At 41.0% G+C, this 13,636-nt stretch overlaps 1 protein-coding gene across 1 annotated transcript in view; it reads left to right on the top strand.

Moving 5' to 3' along the window:
* MYZAP (myocardial zonula adherens protein) overlaps positions 1 to 13,636 on the top strand; it is a 101,188-nt gene that overhangs the window by 74,547 nt on the left and 13,005 nt on the right. The gene's annotated exons all lie outside the window — the stretch shown is intronic.

Raw genomic sequence — 13,636 nt, 5'->3', positions numbered from 1 at the left:
CTTATAAAATTGATTGAAGGTTAACTGCCAACCCTGAAAATGAGGTTCTGACAGCCCGTTTTTCTTTCCCGCCTGGCTTTCCTCATCCCCGCCTGCTGCTCACCTCTGATTTTGGCTCTCGTTTTTCTTGTTCAAGAATTTTCTTAGCAAGTCTGATAAGCTTTTGGTTAATACTGATAATTGCCCACATTCATGTAGTGCTTTATAACTTGTGAAATATTTTCACATACATTCCTCGCGTCATTCTCTTAGCAACTTTAAGACAGGCAAGACAAGGATTATTATCTTCCTATTAACCAATTTTTAAAAAGGAGGTCCCGGGAAGGCAGGTGGCTTTGCTCACACTCGCCCAGCAGAGCGAACGCTGGAGCCAGCCTGGAGACCAACTCCCGAACCTGTGTTCTTCTCTGAGACTGAGTCAACATGTTTTAGTGGTGACTTCACTTCACCTGCCACTTTAAAGCTATTTAGTATTCTTCACTTTCTGGCTTTTTGAAAGTCATTTGGAGGGTTTTGTGTAAGTTCCAGAGAAGAAAATAATGGAGTTGGAAGAACTGGTAAGGGCTTAGGTATTAACAGAAGGAGAAGCCAAAATCAATTTGTTCTGAAGGGTATTTTAGAGCTTGGCATTGAGCTTCTTCCTTCTGAGCCTCAGTGAATCTCTCCTCGTCTCCTTGTCTGTCTCATCATTCTAGTCCTTCCCCGTTTTCACCCCAGAGAAGGGTGAAGTAAGGGGCCAGGAAAAAAGCAACATTTGTTAAGCACCTAGTATTCGCTGGGCACTGTTTGTTTTTCTGTAGTTTTTGTATAGCGTTGCAGTTAAGAGTGGAATCAGACTTTTGCTTCTTCTTCTTTTTTTTTTTAGATTTTATTTATTGATTTTAGGGAGGAGAGAGAGAGAGAGAAAGGGGGTGGGGCGGGAAGCATCAACTCAGTAGTTGCCTCTCGTTTGTGCCTTGACCCGGCAAGCATGAGGTTTAGAACTGGCGACCTCAGCATTCTAGGTTGACGCTCTGTCCATTGCACCACCACAGGTCAGGCTGCTTCTTACTAGCTGGGTAACACTGGGAAATTTCTTATGAAGTGAGGATTTTAACTGTGCCTACATGTGGATGACTGTGCAGTGAGAATGCATAGAAAGTGCCTGACAGTCGTTAATGTTTAACTTGTTAGTGTTTTCTCTTTATTAAGAGGGATGCCCAATGAATTAGATTACAGTTCCCCCATTTTATAGATAGGGAAATTGAGGTTCAGGCACATTAAGGAATATGGCCAATCTGGCAGAAAAGATGGGTAAGCCTGTATTCAAAGCCTGAGCTCTTAACCGCCACGTTTGTTGAAGTGGCGAGCTGGGTCTTTATTCAGTAATCTATTTTTGTGGGACTGCCTGCAAAAGTCAGAACCAGAAGTGCCTTATGGCCCATGGGGCCCTGGTAGCAGATTCCAGGCCCAAGAATCTCAGTGTCCTGACAGCTGAGTAAATAGATACTTGCCCTGTGATGTTTCTATCTTCTCCACAGTCATTGGGTCTGGGTCCAGCCTTATGATCAGATAGTTCTATGTTGAAGATTGCCCTCTGAAATCTTAGCTCCCCGTGGGCAGAATCACACCCTGCCCAGTGAGAGTCAGAGAGTGAGTGTCCCACTGAAAGTTCATGGATCTAGAGAGAGGCGGTTATAGGAGAGACAGGAAGTCACCCAGGACAGTGCCCACCAGCTCTCCCCCTGGCCAGGCCACTCAAGCCAGCTCTCCTACTGGTAGATTATGAATGGTCCTAGGGGATATGGTACATGGAGAAAGGCCATACGAATGTTGTGCTTCGGTTAATGCTTGATTTCTTAAACTCATCTCTTCTCCTAGTTTGGGTTGCCAGACCCTGCGATGTGGGTATCAGTCCACACAGTTTATTTGGGAGGTGATCCCAGGAAGCCCTGGGAGGGGAATGGGGCAGTGAGCAGGGAAAGGACAAAAGTAACCCTGGTGGGGTCTGTGTGAGATCTGTGCCGCTGGCTCTGAGTTATCTTCTCAAGAGTTCGAAAGGCTGAGGCGTTTAGCCCCTAACTCCCGTCAGCCATTGGCCGAGTTCCGCTCCTGGGGGTGGTGGCAGCTCTGCCCTGGGCAGAATGGGTTGGACTCCGGTGGTCAGAGGAGGCCCACAGGTAAACAGTCACAAGTGGAGTGTCAGAAATGGTGAGTGTCCGAGGATATGAGTGGGCCTAGCACTGTCTACACTATACATCTAATAAACAAGATTTGGAAAACCATTTTTTCTTGAGTATTTAAAGATTGTTTATAAATTTGATAGATTAAATTCCCTTAAACTATTTAAGTTTCACTACTACATTAGTATGGATGATTCCCTTTGACCACTTCAAACATCTACCTTGACCAGCAGACAAAACGTGTATAATATAAGCTACCTAAAGACAAGATTGAGTAGTACATTTAGACTTTAACACTTGAACTTATTCTAAAATAGGGGTCGGGAACCTATGGCTTGCGAGCCAGCTGTGGCTCTTTTGATGGCTGCATCTGGCTCGCAGACAAATCTTTAATAAAAAAAATAATAACGTTAAAAATATAAAACATTCTCATGTATTACAATTCATTCATTTTCTACCGCTCATGTTCATAGTTGCGCGTGGCTGGAGCCAATCACAGCTGTCTTCTGGGACAACACCAAATTTTTATTGGATAATGCTTAACGTACACGGGTCGTTGTATGCTCTCACGGAATTACATTTTAAAATATGTGGCGTTCATGGCTCTCTCAGCCAAAAAGGTTCTCGACCCCTGTTCTAAAATATTAAATATCACATGTCTAATTTGTATCTTGTTTCTGTTCTTGCCCTTTTTTTTATATCTTCCAAAGGCTGTTGTTTTACTTATTTTGACATTTTCTTAGACTTAATGTCATTTTGGCACTTTCCAGACAGGAGCAGTGATCTTTCAGATCAACAGGAGATGGAATTCCTTTTCTAAGTAGCTAAGTTTAGAGGATATGGGTAGGTACCCCACTGATTCTTGGGTCACAGGACTCAGTAGCTTCAGGGAATTCATACTCAGGACCCCTTGTCATTGTGATGCATTGACCTGGTTGTTAGCATATCAGTGTTCTCCAAATTTATCTGGTGATATTGCTTTACAATACAGGATTCTGTTGGCCACAAAGAATTTCTATTATGTTGACCTATTCTAATACCCGTAGCTTTTATACCTGACTTTCCATCCTCTGTGTTACACCATAATGATGCCAAGGATGGTGTTGAGATCTTTTTGAAAAGTTTTGGTGGGCAAATCTGATAACTTCTTATATTCCATATTATTAATTAAGTAGCTACTTTTTTTTTAAAGGACTGACTGGCCAGCTCCAGACTCTGGAGCCAGACTATGTGAGATCAAATCTCAGCTCCGCCACTTACTAGTTATGTGATCTTGAGCAAATTACTGAACTCTATGCCTTCATTTGCTCATCTGTAAATGGAAGTCCTCTCTTTAAAATGGTGTCTTTCCCAGAGTTGTTACAAAGATTAAATGAGTTAATACTAAGTTATTAGAAAAGTATATGCGTTTATTATTTCTTCAAATTATCTGGGTGCCAGGATCTCCTTTCATTGTCACTGATACATATTTTCTCTTCCTCCTTCTGTCTTCTTTCCCCTTCTTCTTCTTTAAAATAGAGAAATATAGATAATTTGGTCCCTGAAGTCACCACTTATACTTACTGATGCTTAAACTCATTTGATTTTTGCAACCCCCACCCCTACTAGATCCCCAGAAGTTTGTCTAGCCAGCCCCATGAGACTGCATTTTCATCAACTGATTCAAAATCTTCCTGATACAAAAATATTCCTGTTCTTTGTTCTTCTTTTTTCTAAACAAATTTTTATTTGCTCACCTCTTTTTTTTTTTTTTTTTACAGAGACAGAGAGAGAGCGGGATAGATAGGGACAGACAGAGAGGAAGGGAGAGAGATGAGAAGCACCAATCATCAGCTTTTCGTTGCAACACCTTAGTTGTTCATTGATTGCTTTCTTATATGTGCCTTGACCGCGGGCCTTCAGCAGACTGAGTAACCCCTTGCTTGAGCCAGCGACCTGGGTCCAAGCTGGTGAGCTTTGCTCAAACCAAATGAGCCCACGCTCAAGCCAGTGACCTTGGGGTCTCGAACCTGGGTCCTCAGCATCCCAGTCCAATGATCTATACACTGCGCCACCGCCTGGTCAGGCTATTTGCTCACCTCTTGAAGAAGAAATATCCCATCTTCTATTTTTGGTATAGAAGATGTTCTTAAAATAAAATTTCAAGCATATATCTTCATTAGGTTGATAAGTTTTCTGAAATTCTGAATTAAATCTAAAAAAAAAAAAGAATAAATCCCATTTTATTTTTTTCTGCTGAAAATCCTAGATGCACAGCTGAAATTAAAAGTCAGAGGGAAGGATTCAAATGTCTTGGTTTGGTCCATCCTGCATTTAAAGTGCATTGTGTGGTCCAGAAACCTCTCCACATGTCTGTTGTGCACTCCTGGGACTCTTACTAACTTTCGCATGTAATACCGGCAGCAGCCCAGGCAGCAGGGCTCCACGCACGCACTCTTTTGGACACGCCTTCTTGTTTAGTGCACGTGCTACAGCCCCTCTGCTCATTCCCTGGGCCCGAGGGAGTAGGGGCAGATGCTGTGCCATACATTTGTGATGCAGTTTCCAAAAAAACTGCCAAAAGGTGCCATACCAACTCCTTCCTTCCTGGAAGGCACACAGCCTCCCAAGCCACTGGCTGGTATGCATTTCTCATCCAAACACGAGGTGATGGTATTTGAAAGACAGAAACCCCCGGAACTTGTTTCTCAATCCTAGAAGCAGTCCTTCAGAGAGCACAGGCCGGTGGCAATCTGAGTGCTCTTTGTTGGGCAGTCAGTCATATTCTGCCAGACCGAGAGCAGACGGTTTTGTTTTCCTGTATCGAGTCCTGTCCATTTCATTTTTAAGTTTGTCTTAAACCTGTCCCTCCCTTTCTAACTTTTATTGTACTACTCATGTTCAGGCTCTCATCATCTTTTATTTTTGTCTTGTCTACCTTATTGTATGGTAATTTATGAAAACAAACTGCTTCTATTTAAAGTACATAATGATGATGTTAACTAGACTTATTGTGATAATTTAGTAATATATACAAATATGAAATCATTATCTTCTATATCTGAAACGAATGTTATATTTCAATTATACTTTAATAAAAAAATAGTGTATAATTCGATGAGTTTTAACAGTTGTATATACCTGTGAAAATACCACCATGATCAAGATATAGGACAATTCTGTCACTCCCCAAAGACTCTGTCTTACCCTTGGCAATTCTTTTTTCTAGGCAACCATTTTTATTTCTTTCCAGGAAGGGGTCACTTCATCACTTTTGTCACTATGACCTGCTTGCATTTTATGTAAATAGAATCATATTTATATTATATGTACTCTTTTGTGTCTAGCTTCTTTTACTCAGGGTAATGATTTCAGATGTATTGACTTTAGATGTATTGCAGAGTGGTATTCTACTGTATGACTATGTCACAATTTATCCATTCACTCATTAATACACATTTGAGTTGTTACCAGTGTGGGACTATTTTGAATAAAGCTGTCATAAACATTATTATACAAGTCATTTTGTGGACATGTTTTATTTCTCTTATTTAAACTCCTAGCCTGACCAGGCGGTGGCACTGTGGATAGAGTGTCAGACTGGGACGCAGAGGACCCAGGTTTGAAACCTTGAGGTTGCCAGCTTGAGCGCAGGCTCATCTGGTTTGAGCACAGCTCACCAGCTTGAACCCAAGGTCGCTGGCTTGTGCAAGGGGTCACTCAGTCTGCTGTAGCTCCCCAGTCAAGGCACATATGAGGAAGCAATCAACGAACAACTGAGGTGCCGCAACGAAGAATTATTCTTCTCATCTCTCTCCCTTCCTGTCTGTCTATCCCTATCTGTTCCTCTCTCTCTCTCTCTCTCTGTCTCTGTCAAATAATTAAAATGAAAAAGAAAGAAAGAAAGAGAGAGAGAGAGAGAGAAAGGAAGGAAGGAAGGAAGGACAGAGAGAGAGAAAGAAAGAAAGAAAGAGAGAAAGAAAGAAAGAACAGAGAGAGAGAGAAAGAAAGAAAGGAGAGAGAGAGAGAAGGAAGGAAGGAAGGAAGGAAGGAAGGAGAGAGAGAGAGAAGGAAGGAAGGAAGGAAGGAAGGAAGGAAGGAAGGAAGGAAGGAAGGAAGGAAGGAAGGAGAGAGAGAGAGAGGGAAGGAAGGAAGGAAGGAAGGAGGGAGGGAGGGAGGGAGGGAGGGAGGGAGGGAGGGAGGGAAGGAAGGAAGGAAGGAAGGAAGGAAGGAAGGCAGGCCTGACCTGTGGTAGTGCAGTGAATAAAGCGTCGACCTGGAATGCTGAGGTCGCCGATTCGAAACCCTGCACTTGTCTGGTCAAGGCCCATATAGGAGTTGATGCTTCCTGATCCTCCCCCCTTTCTCTCTCTCTCTCTCTCTCTCTCATTCTCCTCTCTAAAATGAATAAATAAAAATAAATAAATAAAATGCTAAAAAAAAAGGAAGAAAGAAAGAAAGAAAGAAAGAAAGAAAAAAAGAAAGAAAGAAAGAAAGAAAGAAAGAAAGAAAGAAAGAAAGAAAGAAAATATGAAGAAGAAGGGAAGGAAGGAAGGAGGGAGGGAGGGAGGGAGGAAGGGAAGGAAGGAAGGAAGGAAGGAAGGAACGAACGAACGAACGAACGAACGAACTAACTCCTGGTGGAATAGCTGTGTTGTATTGTAGATGTAGTTTTAACTTTTAAAAGAAACTGTCAAGCAGTTTAGTAAAGGGGTGGTAATATTTTATATTCCCACCAGCAGTGTTCCAGTTTCTCCACATCTTCACCCTAACATAGAATTGTCCTTCTTTTTAATTAGCTATTTTAGAGGGTATGTAGTGGTATCTCCTGATTTTATTTGCACTTTGTGGTCACTAGTGATGTTGGATATCTTTTAAAATGCTATTGCCACTTACATATCTTGTTTTTTGAAATGTCTTTTCAAACGTTTTGCTCATTATTTTATTGAGTTTTTAATTATCTTGTTATTGAATTCAATGTACTTTGTATATTCTAGATACCAGTTCTTTGTCAGAAATAAGTATTGTGAACATTTTTTCTCATTCCATTTGCTTTTCCACTTTCTTGATAAATTTTGATGGTATTTTTATATAGGTTCTTTTATTTTTTATAGAGTTCAATTTATCATGATTTTCTTTTATGGTTTATGCTCTTTGCATCCTAAGAAATCTTTACCTACTACAAGATCACAGAGATATTTTTCCTATGATTTCCTCTAAAAATTTTATAGTTTTTCTTTTTAATTTAGATTTCTGATCAATGTGGAGTACAGGACTCATGGTTTCCCCTCACAGGGATGTTCAACTGTTTCCTTTCAGTATCTCTGAAGTGAGAGGCGGGGAGGCAGAGAGACAGACTCCCGCATGTGCCTGACTGGAATCCAACCAGCATGCCAGGGGGTGATGTTCTGCCCATCTGGGGTGTTGCTCCGTTGCAACATGAGCCATTCTAGTGCCTGAGGCGGAGGCTATGGAGTCATCCTCAGTGCCTGGGCCAACTTTGCTCCCCAACTTTGCTCCAATGGAGCCTTGATTGCAGGAGGGGAAGAGAGAGACAGAGGGAAAGGAGGGGGGAAGGGTGGAGAAGCAGATGGGCGCTTCTCCTATGTGCCCTGGCTGGGACGTCCACATGCTGGCCAATGCTCTACTGCTGAGCCAACCGGCCACGTCTGTTCAGTATCTCTTTAATTCAGTATCTCTTCATATTGATAATTTGTGCCGCCCTCCCACACCTTCCCCCTCCTTCTTTGATTAGTCTAACTAGGAGGTTACCAGTTCTGTTGATTTTTTAAAGGAAAATTAAAATGGCGTTGTTGTTTTTTTACAGAGACAGAGAGAGAGTCAGAGAGAGGAATATATAGGGACAGACAGGAACGGAGAGAGATGAGAAGCATCAATCATCAGTTTTTTGTTGCGGCACTTTAGTTGTTCATTGATTGCTTTCTCATATGTGCCTTGACTGTGGGCCTTCAGTAGAGCGAGTAACCCTTTGCTGGAGCCAGTGACCTTGGGTCCAAGCTGATGAGCTTTGCTCAAACCAGATGAGCCTGTGCTCAAGCTGGCGACCTCGGGGTCTCAAACCTGGGTCCTCCACATCCCAGTCCCCCACTCCATCCACTGAGCCACCGCCTGGTCAGGCATGGCTTTTGGCTTTATTGATTTTCTCTATTGTCTGTTTTCTATTTTATTGAGTTTTGCTTTAAACTCATTATTCTCTACTTTCTAATTATTTTGGTATTACTTTGTTCTTTTTTTCTTAGCTTCTTGAGGTGGACCTTTGGTCATTAATTTTAGACCTTTCTTCCTTTTTAATATAAGCCCTTAAATCTATAAATGTCCCTCTAAGTTCTGCCTCACTGAATCCCACAAGCTTCAACATGATGTATTTTCATTATCATCCAGTTCTAAATATGTTCTAATCTGCTTTGAGAGTAGTAATAATCTTTTACTTACAGATTATTTTGTGTGTTGTTCAGCTTCCAAATAGTTGAATGCTTTTTAAAGACATCTTATAGTTTTCGATTTCTAATTTAATTGCTGTGGTCAGAGAACATACTTTGTATGGTTTTAATTTTTTTAAATTTATTGAGCTTGTTTTATGGCTCAACAGATGGTTTCTCTTGGTTAAATATTGAGAAAAGAATATATAGCCTGCTGTTTTTGTGTGTATTCTATAAATATGAATTAGATTTAGATGGTTAATAAGATTCTTTAGATTATTTATGTTTTCCTGTTTTTGTTTGCTTGTTTTTTTTTTTGTTTTTTTTTTTTTCATTTTTCTGAAGCTGGAAACGGGGAGAGACAGTCAGACAGACTCCCGCATGCGCCCGACCGGGATCCACCCGGCACGCCCACCATGGGGCGACGCTCTGCCCACCAGGGGGCGATGCTCTGCCCATCCTGGGCGTCGCCATATTGCGACCAGAGCCACTCTAGCGCCTGGGGCAGAGGCCACAGAGCCATCCCCAGCGCCCGGGCCATCTTTGCTCCCATGGAGCCTTGGCTGCGGGAGGGGAAGAGAGAGACAGAGAGGAAAGTGCGGCGGAGGGGTGGAGAAGCAAATGGGCGCTTCTCCTGTGTGCCCTGGCCGGGAATCGAACCCGGGTCCTCCGCACGCTAGGCCTGTTTGCTTGTTTTTTGTTGGTTCTTTTTTTTAGTGTGTGTGTGTGTGTGTGTGTGTGTGTGTGTGAGAGAGAGAGAGAGAGAGAGAGAGAGAGAGAGAGAGAGAGAGAGAGAGAGGTACAGACAGGAAGGGAGAGAGATGAGAAGCATCACCTCATAGTTGCGGCACCTTAGTGGTTCATTGATTGCTTTCCCATTTATCCCTTGATGGGGAGGGGGGGCTCCAATCGAGCCAGTGACCCCTTGCTCCAGCTGGCAACCTTGAGCTCAAGCCAGCAACCATGGGGTCATGTCTGTGATTCCATGCTCAAGGCCTGTGACCCCTCACTCAGCTGGTAAACCCGTGCTCAAGCCAATGACATTGGGGTTTCTATCTGGGTCTGCAGTGTCCCGGGCTGACACTCTATCCACTGGGCCACTGCTTGGTCAGGCATGTTTACCTGGTTTTTATAATTGTCCTATGAATTGCTGAGAGGGGTGCTGAAATTTGTTACTATAGTTTTAAACCATCTATTTCTTTTCTTAATTCTATTTGTATGTGTGTGTGTGTGTGTGTGTGTGTGTGTGTGTGTGTGTGTGTGTGTGTTTGTGACAGAGACGGAGAGAATCAGAGAGAGGGACAGACAGGAAGGGAGAGAGATAAGAAGCATCAATGCTTCATTGTGGCACCTTAGTTTCTCATTGATTGCTTTCTCATATGTGCCTTGACCAGGGGGCTACAGCAGAGTGAGAGACCCCTTGCTCAAGCCAGTGACCTTGGGCTCAAGCTGGTGAGCTTTGCTCAAACCAGATGAACCCACGCTCAAGCTGGCAACCTCAGGGTCTTGAACTGGGGTCCTCCGTGTCCCAGTCTGGTGCTCTATCCACTGTGCCACCACCTGGTCAGGCTCTATTTTTAATGTCATGTATTTTGAAGCTCTGTAATTAGGCACATACACAGTTTGATTGTTATGTCTTAGTGATGAATTAAATGAATTAACTGTTCATTATTATGAAGTGTTGGTCACTACTTTTGTCCTTACTCGTTGTCTTGAAGTCTATTTTATCTAATATTAATATAGCCATTCTTGTCCTCTTATGTTTAGTGTTTGCATAGTATATTTTCCATCCATTTATTTTCTTTTTCTTTTTTTAAGTGAGAGAAGGGGAGATAGGGAGAAGGACTCTTGCATGCACCTTGACCAGGATCCACCCAGCAACCCCTGCCTGGGGCTGATGCTCAAATCAGCTCAGCTGTCCTTAACACCAGGGGCTGATATTCGAATCAATTGAGTCACTGGCTGTGAGAGGGGAAGGGAGAAAGAAGGGGGAGAGGGAGGGAAAGAGAAGCAGATGGTTGCTTCTCATGTGTACCCTGACTGGGATTTGAACCCAAGATATTTGCACACTGGGTTGACACTATCCATTGAGCCAACTGGCCAGGGTCACCATCCACTTATTTTTAACTGACCTGTACCTCTATATTTAAGTTCATCTCTTATAGACAATATGAAGTTAGGTTTGCTTTTTTAAAAAATACATTCTGATAGTCTCTGTTCTTTATTTGAAGTATATAGTACATAGACATTGCATTATTAATATGATTGGATTTAGGTCTACCATTTTATTACTTGTTTTCTATTTATTCCTTTTGTTTTACTTTATTGTTTTTTGCTTATTTATTTTGTTTTCCCTTTCCTTTGGACTATTTCAATATATTTTAGATTCCATTTTAATTTATTAGTTGGAATTTTGATGTTGTCTTTTCTCCAATAGTGATTGCTTGAGGTATTATAACATATATCATTAAATGTTCACAGTTCATTTAGAGTTAATATTGTACCATTTCATGTAAAATGTAAAAATCTTGCAATGATACCGGTCTATTTACCTCTTACTCTGCTGTTACAGTTATTCTATGTATTGTATCTATATACATTATAAACCCACAATGTATTGTTATAATTTTTGCTTTAAAAATCATAGGTATTTTTTAAAAATTAAGAGAAAATATAGTGCAGCCACTAAAATATTTACAATAGGAAATACTTATAAATGAAAAGAACAAAGTACAAAAGTATTTATAGTATAATCTAATTACATATGAGAGAATAGGGAATAATAAAAGCCCAAGAGGAAGTATGCTAAGTATTAAATGTGATTTTCTTGAGTAAAAAAAGAGAAAATGAAGTCTTTCATATTTACTCATAGACTGTTTGTTTCTGATGTTCTTTATTCATTCCTGAATATATGAATTTCTCTCTGAAAGCACCATTCTTTCACCTAAAGAACTTTCATTAATTTAGCCTTTTATGTAGTGAGGGTTAGGTGGTGACAAATTCACTTCATTTCTTTTACCTAAAAATAAAGTCTTTCTTTCATTGTCATTACTGAAATATACAGAGTTCTAGACTGACAGTTTCTTTCTCTTAGTTCTCATTGTCTTCTGGCTTCCATGGATTTTGATGAGAAATCTGTGGTAATTCCAAAGATTATTCACCTATGTAGGATTGCTTTCAAAATCTTTCTTTAGTTGTGGGTTTTCGTATGACTATGTTGTAACAAGGTATATATCTCTTTGGATTTATCCTCTTTGGGATTTGCAGAACTTACTGAATTTGTAAGTGTATGTCTTTTACCAAATTTGGAAAGATTTTAGCTATTATTTCTTTGAATATTGTTTCTGATCTTGTTTATTTCTCTTCCTTTTCTGAGTCCAGTACCCTCTGGTGGGCTTTTAAAAATTGTCCCACAGTTCTATGAAGTTTGATTTTTTATTTTCAATTTTTTCTTTTTTTATCTTACTTTGATTGTTACTTCTGTTAATGTGTCTTCAGGTTTACTGATTTCTTTCTTTTTCATCATTATTCTTTTCTTAAGCCAATCTAGTGTTTTAAAATTTTTTTCAGGCATTGTATTTTTGTTTTAAAATTTTCATTTGTGCCTGACCAGGTGGTGATGCAGTGGTTAGAGTGTCGGACTGGGATGCTGAGGACCCAAGTTTGAGACCCTGAGGTTACCAGCTTGAGTGCAGTCTTATTTGGTTCAAGCTCACCAGCTTGAACTCAGGTCACTGGCCTCGAGCAAGGGGTTACTTGGTCTGCTGTAGCCCCACGGTCAAGGCACATATGAGAAAGCAATCAATGAACAACTAAGGTGTTACAATGAAAAACTAATGATTGATGCTTCTCATCTCTCTCTGTTCCTGTCTGTTTGTCCCTATCTGTCCCTCTCTCTGACTCTCTCTCTGTCTCTGTAAAAAAAAAAAAAAAAAAAAAAAAATTCATTTGGTTCTTTTTTATATTTTCTATTTTTTTTTCTGTTGATTTTCTAAAACTACTTCATCAATTACAAGCATATTTCTCTTGTACCTCATTGAGCATAGCTATAATAGCGGTTTTAAAGTCCTTGTTTGCAAATTCCAAAATCTGAGTCATGTCAGGATTGGAATCTGTTGATTCTCTTTTCCTTGGGAATGGGTCACATTTTTTTTCTAACTCTTCTATGTCAAGTAATTTTTAATTATAATCTGAACATTTTAAATGTTTTCTTGTAAAGATTTTGCATTCTGTTTTATTGTTCTGAGGAGCATTGAGTTTTTTGTTTCAGAAAAATTTGGTTATACCTGTCTCATGTCCATAGTGGATGGTAACTTAGATCTGAGTTTGGTTCTGTAAGCCTTGACAGCAGACTTCCTTCATTGTGCCCACACATGCATGGTTCAGGGTCTGCCAGAGATGAGCTGAGTCTATATGCAGAATCTAAAGCTTCTGACTTCTTTCTCTCCTTTTTGGCTCCTCCCTTATCCTAGCCCTGCTTATCCTAGACATTTCCCCCTGCTTTAGTCTACCAGAAAGATAATCTTTCTTTTCTTTTTTAATTAAGCAAGAGGCAGGGAGGCACAAACAGACTTCTGCATGTGCCCCAACTGGGATTCACCTGGCAAGCCCCCTACCAGGCAATGCTCTGCCCAGCTGGGCTGCAGCTCTGTTGCTTGGCAACTGAGCTATTTTAGCACTTGAGGCTGAGGCCATGGAGCCATCCTCAGCACCCGGGGCTAACTTTGCTGGAACCATTTGAGCTATGGCTATGGGTGGGGATGGGGGGGAAGGGTGGAGAAGCAGATGGTCGCTTCTCCTTTGTGCCCTGACTGAGAATCGAACCCAGGACTTCCATATGCCAAGCTGATGCTCTACTGCTGAGCCAATCAGTCAGGACCAAGATGATCTTTCTATTGAATTTTTGCTGTATCTGTGCTGCCATCCCCATGATTGCACTGCTCTTGGGTAAAGCTACAAAACAAAAAATCAAGTGAAGCATGGAGAAGCCATTCTATACTAGTCATTTGCCCCAAGTTTTAACATACATTTCAAAACTTGCCTATCTTTGTTCAA

This window comes from Saccopteryx leptura, chromosome 6 (assembly GCF_036850995.1).
Source record: "Saccopteryx leptura isolate mSacLep1 chromosome 6, mSacLep1_pri_phased_curated, whole genome shotgun sequence".
Classification (NCBI taxonomy): domain Eukaryota; kingdom Metazoa; phylum Chordata; class Mammalia; order Chiroptera; family Emballonuridae; genus Saccopteryx; species Saccopteryx leptura.
This window is presented reverse-complemented; position numbering and strand designations above follow the sequence as displayed.